General features: G+C 42.5%; 1 protein-coding gene and 1 non-coding gene across 8 annotated transcripts in view; one reads left to right on the plus strand and one right to left on the minus strand.

Annotated features, from left to right (window-relative positions):
- The first annotated feature begins 6,605 nt into the window (after positions 1 to 6,605).
- Positions 6,606 to 23,965, plus strand: part of Brd4 (bromodomain containing 4) — a 76,342-nt gene continuing 58,982 nt past the window's right edge. For 5 of the 7 annotated variants that reach the window (XR_005284199.2, XM_038318022.1, XM_038318026.1 and 2 more), the window contains exon 1: positions 7,145 to 7,245. The gene's annotated coding sequence lies outside the window, so the exon portion shown is untranslated. The other 2 variants (XM_038318023.1, XM_038318024.1) reach the window with 2 other exon arrangements.
- On the minus strand, positions 22,746 to 22,852 carry LOC119808521. Its single transcript, XR_005284457.1, has one exon. It is a non-coding gene; the product is annotated as a U6 spliceosomal RNA (small nuclear RNA).

Genomic DNA, 23,965 nt, shown 5'->3' on the forward strand with positions numbered 1-23,965 from the left:
TACACCATACAGAGACAGTGAGTGTGGAGTTTTATTGAGAAGAGGATATTGGGAGGGTGGAAGGGAGAAACACAAAGATGACAAAGATGGAGGAAAGCAGAGAGGGGGAGAGAGCTGCTTGCTTGGGCAGGAAGAGCGAGATGTTGGGAGTGGGCAGAGCTTGTCTCTTTTTTTTGTTTTTTGTTTGTTTGTGAGTGCTGGGATTAAAGGCACCATCACCCGGCCAGAGCTTGTCTCTTAAAGGAACCTCTGCACCTGGTACAATCAGGGAACTACTTACCATACACTGAGGGATGCCAGGTTCCCAAGGGGCAGGGCCAAAGTGTGCCTGGATACTAACACCTTCCTCCTTTGAACTTCAGGCTTTTTCCAAAGTGTTTCATTTTAGTTTTCAAAGTTGAAAACTATTTTATTCATTTTATTTTATTTAGGGATGTTGAGGCTCCAATTCAGAATGAATTGTTTAATCTTTTCTTTCCTTTTTTTGTTTTTGTTTTTTGAGACAGGGTTTCTCTGTAGCTTTTGTAGCCTCTCCTGGAACTAGCTCTTGTAGACCAGGCTGCCTGCAACTCACAGAGATCTGCCTGCCTCTGCCTCCTGAGTGCTGGGATTAAAGGCGTGCACCACCACTGCCTAGCTTTTGAATCTATTTTCAATAAAGGGGAAAATGGAAAAAAATATTTATGTATTTTATGTATATGTGTGTTTTGTCTACATGTATACACACCAGAAGATATAGGATTCCATGGAGTACAGTTATAGATGGTTGTAAGTTGCCATATAAGTAATTGAACTCAAGAGACTCTGGAAGAGGAGCCGGTGTTCTTAACTGCTGAGCTTTCCCTCTACCCATAAGATTTTTTTTTTTTTTTTTTTTTTTTTTTTTTTTTTTGGTTTTTCGAGACAGGGTTTCTCTGTGGCTTTGGAGCCTGTCCTGGAACTAGCTCTTGTAGACCAGGATGGTCTCGAACTCACAGAGATCCGCCTGCCTCTGCCTCCCGAGTGCTGGGATTAAAGGCGTGCGCCACCACCGCCCGGCTTATTTATGGATAGAGGGAAGGTTTTTATACCCCCACATTATACCATGGTACCCTACACTCCTTTCTACACAACCACCAGCTGTAATTCTCCCAAGCTTCATGTGGTCTTGGGACTTGAGAGAGAATGTGGAATGTGGAGAGCTAGCTGACAGATTCTATCTAGCCACCTGAGATGAGAGTCTTCGTCTTCGGTGAGCACTTTCTTTCTCTCTCTCTCTCTCTCTCTCTCTCTCTCTCTCTCTCTCTCTCTCTCTCTCTCTCTCTCCCTCCCTCCCTCCCTCCCTCTCTCTTTCTCTTTCTTTTTCAAGATAGAGTTTCTCTATGTAGCTATGACTCCTGGAACTCACTTTATAGACCAGGCTGGCCTTGAACTCACAGAGATCCGTCTGCTTCTGCCTCCCAAGTGCTGGGATTAAAGACGTGCACCACCATTGCCCTGCATAATGAGCAGCTTCTTTGGGGTCACCCATGTTCTGTAAGTTAACCCAACAAACTCATTGCTTTGCTAAGATGGACTTTGGGATCATTACTTTGTTCTGTCACTGGCATTCTATCCGGGGTTACGGGTGTATTTATATCTCCCCAGGAAATGTCCATGGCACAAACTGTGAACCAAAATAAATTGTTTTTTCCTAAAAGGTGTTTTTTTGTTTGTTTGTTTGCTTTTTGTTTTTGTCACAGCAAAGATAAAAGAAAGTAATTCATGTCACCCCAGGTGCTCTACCAGTCTGTAAGGAATTAGGAGATCTGGGTTATAAAGTGTGTGTGAAAATTCCAGTGTGAGCCGGACGGTGGTGGCGCACACCTTTAATCCCAGCACTTGGGAGGCAGAAGCAGGCGGATCTCTGAGTTCGAGGCCAGCCTGGTCTATAAGAGCTAGTTCCAGGACAGGCTCTAGAAACTACAGGGAAACCCTGTCTCGAAAAAAACAAAAAAAACAAAAAAAAAAAAAAAGAAAGAAAATTCCAGTGTGAAAATATTGGGGTCAGGTTCAAATTGCAAACTGACAGAATCAGTTCAAGACAAAACAAGTACTAAAGTTTTTCCAAAAGTGACAAAGCTATATGTATGCACCCTTGATTTTAAAAAAGTCATTACTAGGGCTGGAAAGATGGCTCATTGGTTAAGGGCACTGACTGCTCTTCCAGAGGTTCTGAGTTCAATTCCCAGCAACCACATGGTGGCTCACAACCGTCTGTGATGAGATCTGGTGACCTCTTCTAGCCTGCAGTGGCACATTGCAAATAGAACATGGTATATATAATAAATAACAAATCTTTTTTAAAAATTATTACTAAATGTTACATGTATATTCCCTTTATTGATGATGAGGCTCAAACATGTGGCCTGGGATGTGCTAAAAAAGTTCTCTATTGGGCTGGAGAGATGGCTCAGAGGTTAAGATCTGGCCTGCAAGTATACATGCAAGCAGAACACTATATGTAATAAATAAATAAATCTTAAAGTTCTCTATTGCTGAGCTATACCTATAGCCTGATAAATTAAAAAACATATGTGTATCAGTGGGTTATTTTGTGGGTAAGTTGAGACAGGGTCTCTTTACACAACCCTAGCTGTCCTAGAAATCACTCTATAGACCAGGTTTGCCTCAAACTCAAAGAATCCCCTGTAATGGTCTGCTCTGTCCCTTTAAGAGACAAGCCACGCCCACTCTCTCCCAAGTCCACTGAGGCAGGCTGATCTTCAGCTTCCAGCAGTCCTTTCTTTTCCATCTCCCTCTCAAAGAGGCAGCTTTTATCTCTCCCTTCTCCCCACTTCTCCCCATCTCCTCTTCTGTCCACCCCCACTCTCTCTCACCATTACACCCCCTGTCTCTGCCTCCCAAGTACTGGAATTAAGGGTGTACACTCATGTTCAGTCCCAGTTAAACTGAAAGCCCACAATAGAAGCAGGAAAATCATGAGTTTCAGGCCAGCCTCAGTTATACGGGGTGTTGGAGGTCAATCTGGGCTACAAGAAACCCTGACTCGGCAAAACAATAACAATAAAATATTCCTCCTACTGCAGTCCAAAAGCAAGAAAACACTTGAAAGTGTGTAAAGAACATGATTGGTAGAATGTTTGTCTAGCGTGCACAAAGCATTGGGTTCCACCCAGCAGGCGGATCTCTGTGAGTTCGAGGCCAGCCTGGTCTATAGAGCAAGTTCCAGTACAGTCAGGGCTACACAGTGAAAGACTATCTTGAAAAACAAAACCACAAATGAATTAGGCCTGGGGGGATGACTCAGTGGGTAGTGCTTGATTTAAGGTGGCGAGCAATTGAAGATACATAACCTGTAACTTCACATTATATAGCATTCCTGCATGTGCTATATAATGCATGAGAAAGACAATGTGTGTGAAATATAATGTAAACAATATATAGGGTTTCTCTGTGTAATAGTCCTGGCTGTACTGGAGCTCACTTTGTAGACTAGGCTGGCCTCGAACTCACAGAGATCCACCTGCTTCCACATCCCAAGTGTGCACCATCACAGTCTGGAAAATTTCTATTTTCTAGTAGCTACATTAAGCAAGACAGGTAAAATTAAGTACAATGTTTAATTTTTTTACATTTATTTAGTGTACACATGAGTACAGAGATTATTGGACAGCTTGCAGGAGTTCTTTGTTACTTTCACCAAGTGCCTAGATTTGAAATCAGGTGTTGTTTACTACTTCCCCAGGACTAGATACATTGTATCCTTCAGGGAAGCACTTCAAGGCATTGTGGTCTTTAATGTCTTTAATCCCAGCACTCCGAAGCAAAGGCAGGCAGATCTCTGAGTTGGAGGGCAACCTGGTCTACATAGTGAGTTCCAGGACAGCTTGGGCTACATAGACAAAACAAAATAAAATTCTGGGTGTTCTAAAGGATGTCCCTTATTGAAAGTTAACAACTCAAAAGCTTCAGGAACTCCCTGATGCACTAGACCCCCTCCCTTCCCAAGCTCATATTAAGCAGTGAGGACTACTAAGAGATACTTTCAGATCAGACTAGCAGAATCTTTTTTAAAGATTTATTTATTTATTATATAGACAGTGTTCTGTTCCCGTGTATGCCTGCAGGTCAGAAGAGGGCACCAGATCTCACTACAGATGATGTGAGAGACCATGTGGGTGCTGGGAATTGAACCCTGGACCTCCGGAAGAACAGCCAGTGCTCTTAACCACTGAGCCATCTCTCTATTTGTGAAGCCCTCAATTTGATCTCCAGCACTTCCTATGACCAGTCATGTTTGCACACAGTTGTAAAACCCTGTCTCGGGCGGGGTGGGAGGGGAGGAAACATTAGTATTCTTATTAAAGGCAAATATGGGTTTATGTTCTATGAGAAACAACTACTAATTATATGGGGTTTTTTTCAAGCTATTCTCTTGATTTTTGTTAGTTTGTAGACAGGGTTTCTCTTGTAACAGTCCTGGAACTCACTCTGTAGACAAGGCTGGCCTGGAACTCAGAGAGATCCCTTTCCTCTGCCTCCCAAGTGCTGAGATTAAAGGTGTATGCCACAGTGGCCCGCAGCCAGGCTAATATTGGGTATTTTTATGATTGGTACAAGTTAGATTTAGGCTGTTAGCAGCTTCTGTGAAATTGTTCAAACCTGGACAGACACATAACCACATCATCTCTCTTCTGCCCTTAGCATTTTGTTTGTTTTATAAAAAGCCAAGCAAGCAGGCTAGGGATGTGATTCTGTGTTGACTAGCCAGGGCTGTTATACAGAGAAACCCTGTCTTGAAAAACCTTAAAGAACTGCATTTCAGGCTGGGATGTTTTGAAAGCTGCAAGGGGTCAAATACGTACAATAAAAACAATGTTGGAAGTTGACTTAGTGTTAAAATTAGTTTGGTATACAAGGAGAGTGCCCTAGGCTTGGAGATCAGTACTAATCAATCTGGAGATTTACAGAGGCCAGCCAAGATAGAAAGACTGGTTGTGGTGGTGAACACATGTGATCTCATCACTTGGAAGGTTGGGGCAGGAAGGGTAAAAATCCTTTTTTTCCCTTCCCGATTGCTGGGACTAAAAGGTGCACGGCAGCACACAGGAAGAGTAAGAATTCTTAAGACACTTCTCCGAGAAAAGATTCCCTGATGGATTATTCCCTTATATAATTTTATGTTTATGAATATTTGCTTGCATGTATTTCAGTGTACCACATGTATGCCTGATGCCCATAGAGACCAAAAGAGGGCATCAGATCCTCCAGAATTAGAGTTATGAGATAGTTGTGAGTTGCCAAGTGGGTACCGGGAACAGAACTCAGGTCATCGAAAGAGCAAGCAGCAAGTTCTCTTAACACATATCTCTCCAGTTTCTATTTCAGAATGCATTGAAACAACGATATAATGAAGAAAATTCCATAACTGGGGGTACTGGATGTACTGAAACATGTCTGTATTTTCAGAAATTGTCAGGTCACAACCTTCTTTACACCCTAGCAATCCTCTGGCTCTTAATGTCTCTCTTCACCATCTGCCTATTTTTGAGTTTGTCATATGACCACTGTTAAATGTTTGGAATTCTGTTTTAGCCTAAAATTCTTTTCTCAGGCCGGGCGGTGGTGCACGCCTTTAATCCCAGCTCGGGAGGCAGAGGCAGGTGTATCTCTGTGAGTTGGAGGCCAGCCTGGTCTACAAGATCTAGTTCCATCCAGGACAGGCTCCAAAGCCATAGAGAAATCCTGTCTCGAAAAACCAAAATAATAATAATAATAAATAATAATAATAATAGTAAATAAAAAAGTTTAAAAAAAATCTTCTCTGAGGCCGGGCCGTGGTGGTTCACGCCTTTAATCCCAGCACTTGTTAGGCAGAAGCAGGTAGATCTCTGTGAGTTCGAGATTAATATGGTCAACAAGAGCTAGCTCCCGGACAGGCTCCAAAGCTACAGAAACCCTGTCTCTAAAAACAACAACAAAAAATCTTTTCTCGGGGCTGGAGAGATGGCTCAGAGGTTAAGAGCACTGACTGTTCTTCCAGAGGTCCTGAGTTCAATTCCCAGCAACCACATGGTGGCTCACAGCCATCTTTAATGAGATCTGGTGCCCTCTTCTGGCATGCAAGCATACATGGAAGGAATGTTGTATACATAATAAATAAATAAAATATTAAAAAAAAAGAATTGGACTTAATTTAAAAAAAAAATCTTTTCTCGTCGATCTTCCCTGTGATGATCCCCACACGTCTGCAAGGTTTCTTTCCTGGGTCTTCGTGATGGCTTCCTCCGAAAAGTCTTCTCTCTTAGTTTTCTGGTTACACTGAAGACTCCTGTCTGTGCGGTCTTCTTTTCTTGATCTTAGCTTAGCTTTTTAGTTTGCGGGATGCACTGCCTCCTTCCTCCGTCCGTGGAGTCCCTTGATTGCCTTCGAAGATTCCCCCAGCCTCGGGAGCCCGCCTTCCGTCTGCATCTCTCAATTTGCTACCAACTGCTGCTGCGATGCTCTCTGCAACTGGGAGGGCCGGCGGGACGCGCACGCCGGGCGCGGCGGCGACGCGGGGCCGCGCGCGCAGCGTGCGCGGTGACGTCACTGCGCTGGCGGCGGCGGCAGGGCTGTTTGTTCTGCTCGTCCCGCAGCCGAGGGAACCGAAGCAGTGGCGGCGGCTGCGGCTGCGGCGGCGGCTGCCGGCGGTGTCCGCAGGCGAGCGGGGCCTGTTAGTGCGGCGGCGCAGAGGGCGCGGCGGACGGGCCCCGGCTCGGCGCAGGTGGCCCGGACAGCGGGAGGCGGCGGCGTGCGGCCTAGCGTCTCAGGTGAGGACCGGTGTCCTTCGCGGTCGCGAGGCGGGCTCGCCGGGCCCCACGGCGCGGCCCGCGTAACCTGCATTGCGTAATGGAGCCGGTGCGCCACCACCTACGCCATCGGCGCGGCGCGGGGGCGGGGAGGCCGGAGCTTCGTGGGCCTGGAGCCTGCTTGCGGTCTGCTGGGGCCGCCCGCGCCGTTGGGGCGGCGGCGGCGGGGCAAGCTCGCGGGCTTTCGCAGTGGAGCGGCTTTGGCCGCCGCTGTCCCCCAGGGCACGGGCGGCATCGGGGACCGGGACCGGGGGCGCGGGCGCGCTGGGCGGCGGGACGGGCGGCCGGGGGCGGGTGGGGGGCGGGCCAAGCGCCCGGCACTTCCTGCCGCCGCCATTTTGTCAAGTGAGGAGGAGGAGGAGGAGGAGGAGGAAGCGGCTGCCGCGGAATCCGCGGTGCGCGCCCGGCCCGGGTAAGTCCGGGCTCGGGATGCTGGCCGCGGGTACTCCTAGTCCCCTTTCTGTAGTTCCCCATCGGGATTGGCCGGGGCTGCGCGGTGTGTTCCGGCGCGCTGTCCTTCCGCCACCTGGGTCCTCCTGCCGGCGCTGGGATAGTGAGTTCCCGCTTCCATAATCTTACCTTTCTGGCTATCCCTGGAGCTCTACCTAGAAAGAGGTAGAACCCGTCCAGAGGGAGAGGGCTGCCACCTCTTGCCTGCCCCAGACGGTACCCAGGGGACAGGAGAGGTGACGAAAGACTAGTGGTTCCCTCGACCCACACCCACTCCCAGTCTGGAAGCCCCCTCTTTGGGCGCTTTGTTTTGCCAGGTTCTGTGCGCTCTGGCGTCTCTTGCAATGATCTTTTTCGTTTGCGAGTGTGTGTGTGTCGGTTTAGGGTGGGGATGTGGGGGAGTTGTGATTCAGCAAAATAAAATGACCCCCCCCTCCACACACACGGAAATAGCACAACTTGAAGGAGATACCCCCAAGACGGGGACTTGGTTGGGGATGGGAAATCCCAGGTTAGTGTAGTGGACACTGTGAATACTTGTGCTCAGGCCGGTGGATGAGTCATGTGCTTCTGTTAAGTGGCTGACCTCTCTTTTATTCAAGACAGGAATTTTCTTTTTTTAAAAAAAAAGTGTTTTAGCCTGCTTATTTACTTGTTTATGCTTTGTTCAACTTGGTTAGATTATCTTCTCTCACATTCTGTGTGTGTTGAAAGTCAGTGATCTCTGTAGAGAATTGGAGTATCTTTGCTTACTATCGACGGCCCTGGTTACAAAAATCCCATACGCTGTGTGTACTAAGCCAATGTGCTCTTTAGTGCTATAATGAATGGTTGGAAAATTTTTATGAATGGAGATGTCAACTTTCAATAAACTTTAGTGTCTGTAATTGGTAAAATTGGAAGTTGTAAAGAAAGTCAGGTACAAAAAAAATTTGAAGGTTTTGTGAATGTTTTCAATTCCAAGAAGATGGCACTGTATTTTATGGCCTTTACAATAACTGTTTATTTGGTTTTTTGAGACAGGCTTTTTCTGTGTAACTGCCTTGGGTACCATGGAACTTGCTCTGTAGACCAGGTTGGCCTGGAACTCAAAGGGATACGCCTGCCTTTGATTCCTGAGTGCTGGGATTGAGGGCGGGAGTCGCGCTGACACTGTTGTTTTAAGGCCTTTCCAATAATTAAAAGAACATTCTTTTCATTTAAATTTGGATCTTTCCATGGAGGGCGTTTATAGATAACCAACTCCTTCCTACCCAGAAGATAAAGCCAGGAAGGTTGGAAAAGATAAAACTGTCAAATACTTTTGAGTTGATCAAATCAAGAAGAAAAGTGCCTAAATCTACTACAAAATACAGTGCTGCCCTGTTGGCCACCACATTTATGGGGAGACGGTAGAGTTAAGACTCAGGCTAGAGTCTCTTAAATGGTGTGTTAGTTGGTTTTAACTGGAAATAACCCACCCCTTTTATCTTGTGAGTATTCTCCTAATGCAAATTTGCCAAAGATAAGGGGTTTTGCCTACTGATAAAAGCTGGGATACAAAAGTGGCTGGGATAGTTTGGGTGTTCTGAAAGTGTGAATCTAGTTTGGAGGGCTGCAGGGGTGAAAATAGCTAAGAATTTCTGGAGAACCTTAGACCACTTAGTAACAGTTCCACTAAATTATTGGATTGTTTAAAGGAATTTAGACTTTGTTTTTAAGAGATAGTCCTTTTGAGCCAGTTTCTGTGATCTTTGCCCTAAATCACACTTTCACTATTTGGAAATAGGGAATGATGTATATTCAGGCTGTTAAATGACTTGAGAATTAGAAAATTTTGAAAGTTGGAAATTACGTTAATTTTTGTGCACTACATGCATTCTTCCCTTGGAGGCCCGAAGAGGGCCTCAGAATTCCCAGATTTAGAGGTGCAGATATTTGTGAGCAGCCATGAGGGTTCTGGGACCAGAACCTGGTTCCTCAGCAAGAATAGCAAGTACAGATGATCCCTCTTGCCAGTCTCTGGATGTTACTATATTTTGAGACAAGGTTTTACTCTAGACTAGGCTGTTGTCAAACTCTACAGTCCTCCTGTCTCAGCTTCCCAAGGGCTGTGAGCCACAACATCCTGCTTGGAATTGTTTTCAAAGAAAAGTCATTTTGGGCACTTCTGACAGCCCACTGTCATCTGTGTGGTATAAAGTATTTTGATGTCTAGAGTTTGCAGAGCTGGCACAGCTGCTTTTGTGTAGGACCCACAGTGGCCAGTTTACAATGTCCTATAACTTCAGCTCTTAGGGAATTGACAACTGTCTTATGACTTGCTGGAGCCCTGCATGCTCTGCTTATCCCTCACCAAAAGTTTGAATGACAACTTTTTGATGACATTGGTTGGAAAGAAGATGGGCAGAGTGTTACAGTAATCTCAGCACTAAGCAGAGAGGCAGGAGATTCCTCAATTATAAGATAGCCTGGGCCACAGGCTCATTCTGATAACAAATATTTGTCATTGAAAATTGCTAATAGAGCCATGTGTGGTGGCACACACCTTTAATCCTAGCATTCCAGAGGCAGAGGCAGGCAGATCGCAGGAGTTTGAGTGCTAGGATTAAAGGGTGCATCATCATCGCCCGACTAGCTACTTTTTTTTTAAAAGTTGATGGTTTTATCATTGATTCTTGTATAAATATCAATCTCTGTAATTCATTCTTTAGCTCTTACTATGTACAAGAGAACGATATTTTCTACAGTGACTTTTTGGTATCTCAAGTGTTGAGTATCAATTTTGTACAATCTGAAGTTAACACTAATTTTTTTATTAAGCTTGTTGTTTCGTTGCTGTTTGTTTTCGTTGCTGTTTGTTTTACGTTTTTAAGAACACCTTTGAGGTACATAATTCACACAACAAAATTTACCTAATTTTAGCATCTATTGCTATAATCAATTATGGGACATTTTCTATGTCCTCACAAAGGACATACTTATTTTTCTGGTAGCAAGTTACTTTCCATCCTCCCGTAATCCCTGGAAACTAATCTACTCTGCACATTTGCTCCTTCCAGATACTTCTTTAACCTTTAACCTTTAGTGCCTGACTTTCATTAAGTATGCTTTTAAATGTTTCATTTAACATGAATCAGCACTTATTCTCTCATGAGAAAATAATACTTTTTTTTTTTTCCCCAGCCTGTCCTGGAACTCACTCTTGTAGACCAGGCTGGTCTCGAACTCACAGAGATCCGTCTGCCTCTGCCTCCCGAGTGCTGGGATTAAAGGCGTGAGCCACCACCACCCGGCTCTCATGAGAAAATGATACTCATTTAGGTGTATCACATTTTATTTACTTAATTTTAATGGATAAAATGGGCTTGAGTGTAAACTTGTTTGTTTGATTGGTTTTTCAAGATAGGGTTTCTTTGTAGCTTTGGAGTCTGTCCTAGAACTCCCTCTGTAAACCAGGCTGGCCTGGAGACCCACCTTTTTCTGCCACCCAAGTGCTTGAATTAAAGGCTTTCCTCACCACCGCTCAGCTATAAAACACTTCTTTTATACAAGGTCAGGCAGGAGTGGTGGGTCAGGCAGGAGGATAGAGACTTGGTAACCCCCCCAGGGATACATTGTAAAGCCCTGTTTGTTTGTTTTGGATGTTCGAGACAGGATTTCTCAGTAGTTTTGGAGAGCCTGTCCTGGAATTAGCTCTAGTAAACCAGGCTGGCCTCCAACTCACAGAGATTTGCCTGCCTCTGACTCCTGAGTGCTGGGATTAAAGTTATGAGCCACCAGTGCCCAGCTGTAAAGCCCTGTTTATAAGAAAAAAAGTTGTGTATAAGTATTTATGTGGACATGCATTAATTTTTATGGGCGCTCTCTCTCTCTCTATATATATATATATATATCAGTCAGATGATAATTATAGTTAACATTTTGAAGATGTACAGGGACTGTTGGTTTGTTTTTTGTTTTTGTTTTCCAGCAGAGGGATTAGTTTGAGTCTGGGTCTCAGCCAAGGAAGACCTTGAATTTAGGGTCCTCCTGCCTTCACTTGAGTGCTGGAATTAACATCTGTGCTTCACCATCCTCCATTTATGTAGTGCCGGGGAATTATACACTGAATTTTGCAAATTAGGCAAGTACCTTGCTAGTTGACCTGTTTCCCCCAGCCCTGCAGAGACAAACTGCATTGCTTTGTAGTGCCTATATCATAGGGTCAAAAGAAAAGCCTAGCAAAATGCATTTAGATGAATGGAGATATGGAAGCCCGAGAATGTAGGTGCTTCCAGAAAAGCTTGATACAAGTATGTAGGAGAAAGTCTGGAACAGGTAGCCAGAGTTTTTATACTTAGTTCTTGCTGTCCTGAAATTCACTGTTTAGACCAGGCTGGCCTCAAGTCACAAACATCTACCTGTTTTCTATTTTTGCTTCTGTGTGCTGGAATTAAAGGCGAGCACCAACATGCCCAGCCCTAAAATTTTGAATTTTGTATTTCTTTTGGGTTTATGCATGTCTGCCTTAAGTATTTGTAGTGGTCAGTAACTTTGGTAGGAATTGATTCTCTCTTCTACTGCGTAGGTCTTGGGGATTGAACTCAGGACCTCAGACTTTGTTTACTTGTTGAGGCATCTCACAGGCCTTAAACCTTAAACCTCTGTGTTTTTTGGTTTGTTTTGTTTTTGAGAAGGGTTTCTGTTTCTCTAGTTTTGGAGCCTGTCCTATAACTTCCTTCTTAGGCCAGGCTGGCCTTGAACTCAGAGATTGGCCTCTCGCCTCCTGAGTGCTGGGATTAAAGGCGTGTGCTACTGCCTCCAGACCTTATCTGGTTGTTTTAAGGAAGGTGGCTCCAGGGACCCGAGCAGCCTGTGGGCTTTCAGTCACAACTCAGTTTTACCATTCTGCTCATAAGACTGTACTTGGCATCTTGAATCTGGTCCTGCTGCCTAACTTTCAGTCTCTCATTTGTCCCTGCTTGCCCTTCATGAAGCCCATCCATTCTTGCCTATTTTGCATTAAAATGAATGTCTTGTATGGCACTCATTTTAATCTTGTCACCAGTCCAGTGCTCTCTTAAGGTATTTACAATCACCAGGTGGTGGCGCACGCCTTTAATCCCAGCTCTCGGGAGACAGAGGCAGGTGGAGCTCTGAGTTCAAGGCCAGCCTGATCTACAAGAGCTAGTTCCAGGAAAGGCTCTAAATCTACAGAGAAACCCTGTCTCGAAAAACAAAAACAAGAAAAAAGAAGGTATTTACAATCTGCTTGTATTATGTAGGATAAAGAGAAAGGTGGGAAGAAGGTACCAGGCACCGAGTATATCCACAGGTAGGAATAACTTAACTCTGACCCTGATAGAGCAGGGCTTGGTTTTCTGGGCAAGTCATCTGATCACACCACTATCCACCAGGTGCCTTCCAAGGGTGCCATGTCTCCTTCTAAGCCAATTTCAGTGGAGACTAATGTAGATGATTGGTAATAAAGGTGGGAATTGCCCATCTTACCTGATGAAATACTAAGAGCAGAATAATGGGATTAGTTGGAATATACTAGGTATGAAGGTATCTGCTTTGTGATGTTTGCAATTTGGAAAAATGATCTAGCAGGAGCAGGCCTGATGATGACGTAACTTTATGAAAGAGCCAAAAGATGCTGGTGGAATGGAGACAGACACATCTCTGCATACCCTCACTGCTTCCCTTGGCTCCGTTTTGAATTGTATTGATGTCAAGGTTTGATTGATGGTCTCCAGCAAGGGATTGGTAGGATGAAGCTGACAGTTGAATGGCTTAGCAGTTATAGTTCCTGAATGTTAGGCTGGGCTCTTGCTATTGGATTTTAGGTCTTGACCACAAGAACCAATTTCTGAGGGAATACATTTTTGTTATTTTGTGTGAAATTCAGAGTTGTATTTTACTTGTTTGTTTTGAGGCAGGGTTTCTCTGTGTATTCCTGGCTGTTATGGAACTCACTCTATAGACCAGGCTTGTCTCAACCCCACAGAAATCTGCCTGCCTCTGCCTCCTAAGTGCTGAGACTAAAAAGTGCTGGGATCAAAGGTGTGAGCCGCAACTGCCCAGCTCTTTTACAAATAGGTCAGATAATTTAAACATTAACTCCAAATTAAGAGAAATTTCTGGGTATAGTGATAAACATCTTTCATCTCGGCACTGAGGTGGCAGAGGCAGGCAGACAGATCTCTTGAGTTTAAGGCCATCCTGCTATGAAGGCTAACCAAGGCTACATTGTGATACCCTATCTCCAAAACAAAATCAAACGAAGGAGAAATTGAGTAAATTTCACATCTCCTGAATGCTGGGATTAATGGTGTACTATCGTGCTTGGCTGACCCCTTTTTTTCCTCTGGAGAAAATCCTGTTAGATCTTCCATTGTGGGGTGTCTCCAGAACTTTGCAGCAAGCAATGTATGCTGCCAGCCAGCAGAGGGCACCAGACCTCATTACAGATGGTTATGAATCACCGTGTGGTTGCTGGGAATTGAACTCAGGATCTCTGGAAGAGCAGTCAGTGCTGTTAACCTCTGTGCCATCTCTCCAGCCCCTGTCAAGATTTTTTCTTTCTTTCTTTTCTTAAGGATTTATTTATTAGGGCTGGAGAGATGGCACAGAGGTTAACAGCACTGACTGCTCTTCCAAAGGTCCTGAGTTCAATTCCCGGCAACCACATGGTGGCTCACAACCATCTGTAATGGGGTCTGGTGCCCTCTTTTGGCCTGCAGGCATACACAGAGACGGAATATTGTATACATAATAAATACTTTGAAAAAACCAAAGATTTATTATGTATACAGTATTCTCAGTATTCTGTCTGCATGTATGCCTGCAGGCCAGAAGAGGGCACCAGATCTCATTACAGATGGTTATGAATCACCATGTGGTTGCCGGGAATTGAACTCAGGACCTTTGGAAGAGCAGGCAATGCTCTTAACCGCCGAGCCATCTCTCCATCCCCCCCCCTTTTTTTTTTTTCAAAAAAAAAAAGATTTATTTATTTATTATGTATGCAGCGTTCTGCATGCCTGTATGCCAAAAGAGGGCACCAGATCTCATTATAGGTACCTGGGAGGCACCATGTGGTTGCTGGGAATTGAACTCATGACCTCTGGAAGAATAGCTAATACTCTTAACCTCTGAGCCATCTCTCCAGCCCCCCAGATCTTTTCTACTTTGCAGTGGCAACTCTTCTTTTTGGTTTCTATTCAAGGCCGAAATTGCTTATTTGTTTCTAGCTGCTGTTGCATCAAGAGATTTGGACGGACACTGTGGAGACAGTGCCAGGGGAGAGGTATTGTTGGACTTTGTATTATGCAATTTCCAGAAATACTAATTAGTAATTCCTGTGTCCTTGAGTGTAGTTAATATCCCCAGTTGTCAGGTAATAAGACACATGTGACTACAGGTGGTTTGGCCTTTGAGGCTGTGTAAAATAAACAGGAAGAGGACTAGTTGGTTAAAGGGAGACTTAAATTTGAAGACTTTATACCTGAAATAGCTGGCATTTACTTTGAGGAAGCATGTATTTTATGGGAGCTGATCATTATTGTAGGGTTGAAATGAGAAACATTTATAGAACCTGCTGGTGTGGGTGGGCAGTGGTCATACTGGACAGCTACCCTTGGACTACTGTAATTTTCCAGGACTCATTTTCTTGTATATAAAATAATATAAAAGGTTTAGGTTCTAGAGTCTGGAGTTTGAGGGAAATATTGTTGCTGTTCTGTTCGTTCGTTTGTTTGAGATACGATCTCTGTACCCTTGGTTGGCATCTAATTCAGCAGTCCTTCCTTAATAGCCTTCTGAGTGTAGGGATTACAGGTGTTGAGTCACCTCACCCATAGTAATTCTTTATCTTTTTTTTTTCAAATAATGCGTCATAAAACTATTGCATTAAAGATGTGACAGGATATTACACTTTTCAAGTCTAGTTTGTAAACCCTTTGCTTGACTTTATGTATTGAAATGGTTTTTTTCTTTTGTTTTTTGAGACAGGGTTCTACACAGTTGCGAGTTGCCATGTGGATGTTGGGAATTGAACCTGGTTCCTCTGGGAGAACAATGCTCTTTTTGTTGTTGTTTTTCGAGACAAGGTTTCTCAGTAGTTGTGGATCCAGTCTTGGAACTTGCTCTGTAGACCAGGCTGCCTCTGTCTCCCAAGTGCTAGGATTAAAGGCGTGCGCCACCGCCGCCTGGCCAGCCAATGCTCTTAACTGCTTAGCTGTCTCTCCAGCCCTCTCCTCATGACTTTAATTTTATTTATGATATGTGTATATGGGTGCTTCTGAGTTTGTATATACACCATGTATGTCTGGTAGTCTCTGGAATTCAGAAGAGGGCATTGTATCTGTGAAACTAGAGTTGTAGACAGTTGTGAGCTATCCTGTGGGTGTTGAGAATCCTACCTTCTCTTAACTGCTGAGCCAGTTCCCCAGCCCACATCTTTTGTTAAGGTAGCTTTTCTTAAGGAAATAGGTCTTTTGGGGTTCAAGTAGCAAATCATCAAACTTGAGTTGGGCATCAGAGGTCGAACACCCATGTCAGATCATGCTTCTGATAATATAGGTTTCTCGGTGTGGCAAAAATAACTCAGGAATTAGAAGGATGAAAGGTTTACACTATGAAGGAATTATCAGAAAGTCTTGGTTTAGAAGTCAGATAGGCTAAGTTTCAGTAGGCTTACATGAATGATACTCCTGGAAGATGTTTTAGATTTGTCTTCCAAGTTTAGAGAAGCAACCGTTAGAGTTTCATGATTGGCTAAACTGTTTCTGTACCCAGCGTTTTGTAAAATCTGCTACTTAGCATTCTTCTACTAGTATAAAAGGGGGTGTATTGAGATTTCCATAATCAAAATAAGCTCAACTATAATAATCATTGTCATATGGTTCTTGCTGTTGAAAACAGTTGTCAAAATTGACTGAAGGAGGACAAGCAAACAGGAGGCAGACCTTTCCATTGCATCACTTTTTCTTACCAACGTTGGCTCTGAATAGAGGCCCTAGGCATAGTATTCCCCCCCCCCACACCACCCCAGGCATGAGTTCATGAACCGAACACTGCACGGGGTCTTTAGGCTGTGCTCCCCACGGGAAGTTCATTGGTCAAGAATTAGACCAGCCATACTTTTTGCTGGTGCATCAGTTTTTAGTAAAGTTTGGAGAGCCCTCTAGAATTAGAAGATCTCTTTTAAAAAAAATGCATGCATACATAGTTTGAATCTTAAAAACAGATTCATATTCAGGAGGAATTTACTGTGTTTTAGTTCTGCACTGATAAATTCTATGATGTTAAGATGTTTTGTTTTGGAGATTTTTACATATATCCCGTTCTTGTAGAGATTCACAGACTTTTGACCTCAGATTGGTCTGGAGTACTCAGTAGTGTTTGTCCCTGTAAATATCTATCCAAGGAGGGTTTTCTAGAGTCTTCAAGTTATCTCTGAATCAACAATGCTGCCATACTGCTGGAATTCTTTTAGCCTCCCTCACCTTATTACTTGTGTTTTTTTTTTTTTAATGGGAAAGAGAAATTTCAGAATAGTGTATTATAATCTACAGATGAAGAAAGGTTTTTCTTTTTTCTTTTTCTCTTTTCTTTCTTTTTTTCCCTAGAACTCTACCCTGGCTTCTTTTCACATCTCTTATCACCGAGATTTGATGTTTGCCTGGAACCTCTGCTGTAGAAAGCAACCCAGCGGTTCTTCGCCAGCCTGATCATTATTTGATGGTGTTGGATAGCTAGACTTTTGAGTATAGTCTCTTATGTAGCTTTTAGTGCCTGCTCTTAGTTATGAGAAAATTGTTCAGGTATATATGTGAATTTGCAAGCTGAAGAAGATAGTTTATAAGAAAGTAAGTGTACCATTCTTCGCACATCAGGTATGAGAACACATTATACTAGACCGCATTTGGGACTTCACTCTACTCTCCCTCCCCACTTCACTGCCTGGTGGAAGAAATAGGAAATACAATACCATAAACTTAAATAATTCATACTTCTGTAATTGGGGCAGAATTAAGTCAGAATGAAAAAGAAGTCATTACTGAGAACAGTGCAGTGTCTTATAAACTCCTTCACTCCTCTCCAATTTCTTTAATATACACTAATGACCTTTTCTGCATTCATTTACTTTTGTTAGCTTTTAGTTATTCCCATTTCTTTTTGATCCACCTGCCTCTGCCTCCCAAGTGCTGGGTTAAAGGTGTGCCCCACCACCATCTAAATAGTTATTTTCATTTCTTAGTTTAATTCCACTCATGTAAAGGCATGACTTTTATTAACTCAGGCAGTTTTTCTTTTCTGTAAGAGAAGTAAGATCACCTACAAAAGTTTTACGTTTTGTTTGTGTTTTTGAATTGGGTGCATGGGATTGGATAGGTGGTTTCCATTTCCACCCTCAGCTACCTTATCTTCACTTTCCTCAAGTTGCATCCTGTAGTCTAGAGGTCCAGTTTTGTTACTTCAACATGCTTTGTTACATGTGCTGTGGATAGTTTTGAGGGCTATCTTGATTCATCAGGTCTCATTTTGAAAAACCTCACTGAATAAAGGTAACACTTCTATGTGTTGTTTCAATGTTGCTAGAGCAGCTTAAACATGTTATAGATGTTTTATTTTTTATTTTATTTTTTAAAAAATATTATGTATACAATATTCTGTCTGTGTGTCTGCCTGTGGGCCAGAAGAGGGCATCAGATCTCATTTCAGATGGTTGTGAAGCCACCATGTGGTTGCTGGGAATTGAACTCAGGACCTTTGGAAGAGCAGGCAATGCTCTTAACCACTGAGCCATCTCTCCAGCCCCCTGTTATAGATGTTTTAAAGAGAGGCTTCTTTTACTTCTTGAGCACATGTAACAGTGGAAATAGCATCTAGCAATGCCAGTATTGACAAGCTTTGCCTCAGTAGTCTGTGACTTACTTGATGGGTATGAATTGCTTCCTCCTCTTCTGTCCAATGATTCTTGGATACTGGATATTAGTCCTCAGAAGTCCACTATTAAGCTTTGGGATTGAGTGCTACATTATGCAATTTTCTCTCCCAGAGGTGCGCCCTCCCCTTAGATAATCTGGTTTCATCCTTATAACAGAGATCATCTTTTAATCAGTTGACAGATAGTTTGGTTGTTTCAACTTTCTGTCTCTTATGAGTAATGCTGTGATATTTTGTACATGAAGGGTTTTGTTTTTGTAGAAATGTGCTTCCTTTCCTTGGATATATAAATGAAAGGATAGAATTATGAGTTTTGTAATACCCTTGTTTAAGTAGTTTTCAAGGAACTTCCAAATGGGTGTTCAAAGTGTTTGCCTTATGTTACATTCTTCGGGATTCTGTTTGGTTTTTTGTTTTTCTACACCCTTGCCTGTTTTATTTGGGGGGGGGCAGGTCTCTTGGGCTTTGAACTCTTTATGTAACTCAGGCTATTTTCAAACTCACTCTCTTTGGCCTTCTGGTTGGGATTAGAGATTTGTGTCACCACACTCAGCTTAGTAGTCATGATACTGTTTCTCAGATGAGTCTTGTCATGAGACACTCCAGTTCCTGTAGGGTGACCCTCTATACTGGCCTGAATGAATGATGTGGTCAAGATATATGTTGAATTTATTTTCTCTGTGCTTTTGCTCATTTTCCTCTATATCTTACATATTTTACATGTATGTGCGTGGACATTTGTGTAATCAGAATTGTTTTTATTGGGAGTACAGAACGGGCACATTAAGAGAGCAGTGTTGTCATGAGCATTTTCCATGTAAAATATGTGTAAGTTTCTCAGCAAATGCATAGGAATGGAATACCTGGGTTAGCAGGGATGCTGATATAAAATGACCAAGTATTTTTTTTTTTTTTTTTTTTTGAGACAAGTTTTTTCTGTAGCGTTGGGGCCTGTACTGGAACTAGCTCTTGTAGACCAGGCTGGCCTCGAACTCACAGAGCTTTCCTTGCCAAGTTTTTAATGTTCATTCACATTTTCAGTATAGGTTAATGGAATTAATTTTGCCAGTTTTGACATGTAAAATGTCATTGTGATTTTTAATTAAAAAGATATTGGTAGGATATGAGCACTATTGTCTTTGTGGGTAGTTTGGTGTCCCCTCTGCATGTTTTAGACATTTAGAGTTGTTTGATAGAGGATCTTATATTTTTTTTAAGTATTTATTTATTTATTTATTACGTATACAATATTCTGTCTGTGTATGCCTGAAGGCCAGAAGAGAGCACCAGACCCCATTACAGATGGTTGTGAGCCACCATGTGGTTGCTAGTAATTGAACTCAGGACCTTTGAAAGAGCAGGCAATGTTCTTAACCGCTGAGCCATCTCTCCAGCCCGAGGATCTTATTTTTAATGTATGTGAATTTATTAACTTCTCCTTTGTGCTTTGCAAGAACACTCCTGATACTAGCTACATTCTGTGTTGATAAAATTTTCTGTAAAGGGCTAGTTATAAAGGTGCTTTTACCATCAAGCCTGATGACTTGAGTTTGATCCTCAAGACCCACATAGTAGGAGAGAAACGGTTCCCAAATGTTGTTTTGACTTCCACTGGTCTGCATTCCCCACCCAAATGATTAAATTTGATAAGAATACTTAAAGTCTTTTTTAAAAAGTTGTACGATTTGCCTTTCCAATCTGTGTGAGTTTGAAGTTTAGGTAAAGGGGTCGTGCAGATTCTAGGCTGACTTTTTTGTTCTAGCTAATGAGCTTGACTGGATCTAAACCCAAAGTCCTGTACTCTTATTGCTCAAGATCCTTATGAGATTGAAATACCATTGTGAGCCCCATGCCTCGGTGTAGACGGTCAGTAATTGCTTCATGGTCTGAGTACAGACGGATTTTATTTATTTACTTACTCATTTATTTTTTTTATTTATTCTGATTTTTCTAGATAGGGTTTCTCCGTGTGGCCCTGATTGTAGTCCTGACTGTCCTGGAACTCACTCTGTAGTCCAGGCTGGCCTCAAATTCACAGATCCACCTGCCACTGCCTCCCGAGTGCTGAGATTAAAGTGTCTCACTACCACCTGACAAGGTTCATTCTTTAAACATGTGGGTGGTCAGGAAAAGTTGGCACTTAACTGAGAAAATTGCTACTAATGCATTGCTTACCAATTCCAGTTGTGACAACTAGGCTCAGCAAATTTCCTAGTGGGGGTACTATTGGTTCTCAGGTACATGTGCTTAGCCAGTTTTAGTTCATATCATTCTAGATATGAATTAGTTCTATGCATTCTAGAAGTGAAAGCACAAGACTTTCCTTCTGGGAAGCTAGGAAGATAAGATATGAAATATTTGCTTTACAGTCATGAAGACTGAGAATCCATGTAAAAAAATAGAAAAAAATTTCAGATGAAGTGACATTTACTTGTAATTTCAGTATTGATACTGAGATGTAGTGACAAGTGGATCCTCTGGAACTTGACAGCTAGGCAGCTTAGTTCACTTGGCAAGCTTTAGGCTAGTGAAAGATCCATTCTCAAAAACAAAAAAACAAGGCGGGTGGTTCTAAGGAAAGACATGATTGTCCTTTGACGTACTCTCTCTCTCTGTCACTCTCCCTCTCTCTCCTCTCTCTCACACACCCACACACCTGGCTTCTGTTTTCTGTATGCCTGTGGTCAAACAAGTGGGCTGCAGGGGATCTGGTGACTTTGTTTTGACATTTGTGCCACAACATGTCTTCTCTGAATACTTTGTGAAGGGATAGGAGGGATTGAAATTGTGTGGTAGGTTTAAAGATGTAGGCAGTGAGAGAAGTATTTTTCTGGAGGAAGGTAGGTAGTGACCATGAAGGATCAATGGATAGTTCTTTTAAATTTTACTCGAAGTAATCAGATGTCAGAATGACAATATTCAAAGGTCTTTGAATCTATGTATGGCTTGCTAATGGGATCTTGATTGTGCTGGGGTTTTTTTGGTTTGTTTTTTGGGGTTTTTCGAGACAGGGTTAGACCCTGTGTAGACCCTTGCTGTCCTGGACCTCACTCTGTAGACCAGGCTGACCTTGAACTCACAGCGATCCACCTGCCTCTGCCTCCCTAGTGCTGGGAATAAAGGCGAGCGCCACCACTGCCTGGCTATGCTTGGAGTTTCTGATAAATTTCATTTGTGGGACAGAGTCTTGTTAGCTTGCCTAGGTTAGCCTTAAATTGATCTGCTTCTGAGTAGTGAGACTTAGGAGTGGTATGGCCACTGTGCCTGTCCTTGCTGTATGTTAGTTAGGGTCTTTGTCCTGTGTCTTACAATGAAGGCTGTTGTAACAGGAGTATAAAAATTAGCCATCAGATACTTATCCCTTTCTTCACTTTAAAACCTGGAAACATCAGGCAGATGTTGGGATTTGTTGAGAGAGACTGGCCTATAGTGATGGGAAAGCAACTATCTGTTTATACTACAGTTAAAGGGGACAACTAAGGTGTGGGTACAATTTTGATTCTAAGCACTATTGTGACTTGTCTTGAAAACATGAAAATAGGTGTTTAGCTTTTTTCATTCTATTTTAATGACAGTTTATATTTTAATCACAGACAGATTTGTCATTTTAGTGCTGCTTTTTCCTCTCAACATGAAGATGTTTTGTAGGGGCTACTTACTAATTTTGACTTTTTAGCATTTCAGCATTTTTCTGTCTAGAATTTTTCATCAGCTCTCTGAAGACATGAGTATCTTTGCTAGAGATTGGATCAACACTTTAAAATTTGGCAAAGGTCTCTCAGAAAGTATTACTATGAAAAAATACTTCTTAGCAATTTTTGCTCTGTCAACAGTTATCCCAAAAGGTTAGCCATCTATTAGGCACTTTGAATTTGCTGTGCATTGGTTTTCTCTTCCTCTTTTTTAAATACATATTTTATTGATAATTTATTGAGCTCTACATTTTTCTCTGCTCCCCTCCCTGCCTCTCCCCATTCTCTTCCTCTTAACTAAGAATGAATGCTTACTTTTCTCCAATGAGTATGAACACAGGGATTATATAGTCTGTGTTTTTTCTGTTTTCTTATATTTTTGATACATGGTCTTAGTAGAGGCTTGACCTCCAGCTTCCCAGTGCGATTATACGTCTGCCCTAATTGATCCATCTATCCTTCCCTGCCTGCCTCCCTTTCTCCCTCCCTCCTCCCCTTCCTCTGTAGTAAGGAACTGCTTGTTCGTCCCAGCAGCCCAGAACACAGAAGCTGAATTAATTAAATCACTGCAGGCCCATTAGCTCTAGCTTCGTATTGGCTAACTCCCACATCTTAATTTAACCCATCTTCATTAATCTGTGCATCACCATGAGGTCGTGGCCTACCAGCAAAGTTTCAGCACATCTATCTCTGTTGGATCCATGACGTCTCCCTTCTTTCTCCCAACATTCAGTCCATTCTTCCCCGCCTACCTAAGTTATGCCCTATCAACCAAAGCAGTTTCTTTATTCATTAATGGTAATCACCGCACACAGAGGGTACTCCCACATCATCCCTCCTCCTCCTCCATTTTTAAAATAGAAAACACTTCATGAATTTGCATGTTATCCTTGTACAAGGCCATGATAAATCTTCTTTGTGTCGTTCCAATTTTAAAATATGTGCAACTGAAGCAAGCACTTTATTCTCTTAAGATTGTGGATTGTGGTATTGGGGCTGGAAGGATGCTTTTCTAGAGGACCTGGGTTTGATTCCTAGTACCCATATGGCTACTGACAACTCTTAAGTCCAGCTCGAAGGGATCTGACAGTCTCTTCTTACCTCTGAGGGTACCAGGCATGCATAAAATAGAGAGGCATGCAGACAAAACATTCAACACACAGACATACACATTGTCTTGATTGCTGCTTTGCCTTTTCTTTTTTCTTTTCTTTTCTTTTTTTTTTTTTTTTTTTTTTTTTTTTGGTAAAAATAGGGGTCTTACTATGTAACCTTTGTTTGCCCAGAGTTCCCTTTTTAGACCAGGATGGCCTTGAATTCATAGGTATCCTCCTGTGTCTGTCTTTGCTTTTGTAAATGTTCAGCACAAATACTAAAGTCACCAGCACCATTACTTTACATAAAGACCGTTCAGAAACACAAAATTTTCAGCAAGCTGTGTTCTACTTTTGTTTTAGAGAAGTTTCTAGTCTGAGCAGAGTTAAGTCTAGTTTAGAGATTTGTTTTTACTGATGTTCTCTCAGTCTCTGTGATTAAACACATGTATCATTTTGTAAAGTTACTTTTTTATAAGTGTGAACTAGCAATTAAGTTTCTGAATCTTTAAAAAATATTTGTATATAAGAATGCTTTGCTTACACTATGTATGTATGTATGTATGCATGCATATAATATGCCTGGTGCCTTCAGAGATCAGAAGGAGACATTGGATCCTCTGGAATTGTCATCACAGCCTGTTTTGAGCCACCATGTTGGCATTGGTAACTAAGCCCCGGTCCTGTAAGAGCAACAAGTGCCCTAACACTGAACCTTCTCTCCATCCCCCATGTGTGCATCTTTTTGTCTACAGTTGATAAGTACTCTCCCATATTTGGGTGTGTATTTGTTTTGATTTTGAGATAAGAGACTGGCCTCAAATTTACTATATAGTTCAAGTTGACCTTGAACTCCTTTCCTCTATCTTGCTGAAATTTCATCACACCAGGGTATGTGTGTGCTTGTATGTATACACGAGTGGGGTTCTATTTACTTACTTACTTACTTACTTACTTATTTATTTATTTTGGTTTTTCG

Source organism: Arvicola amphibius, chromosome 2 (genome assembly GCF_903992535.2).
Source record: "Arvicola amphibius chromosome 2, mArvAmp1.2, whole genome shotgun sequence".
NCBI lineage: Eukaryota > Metazoa > Chordata > Mammalia > Rodentia > Cricetidae > Arvicola > Arvicola amphibius.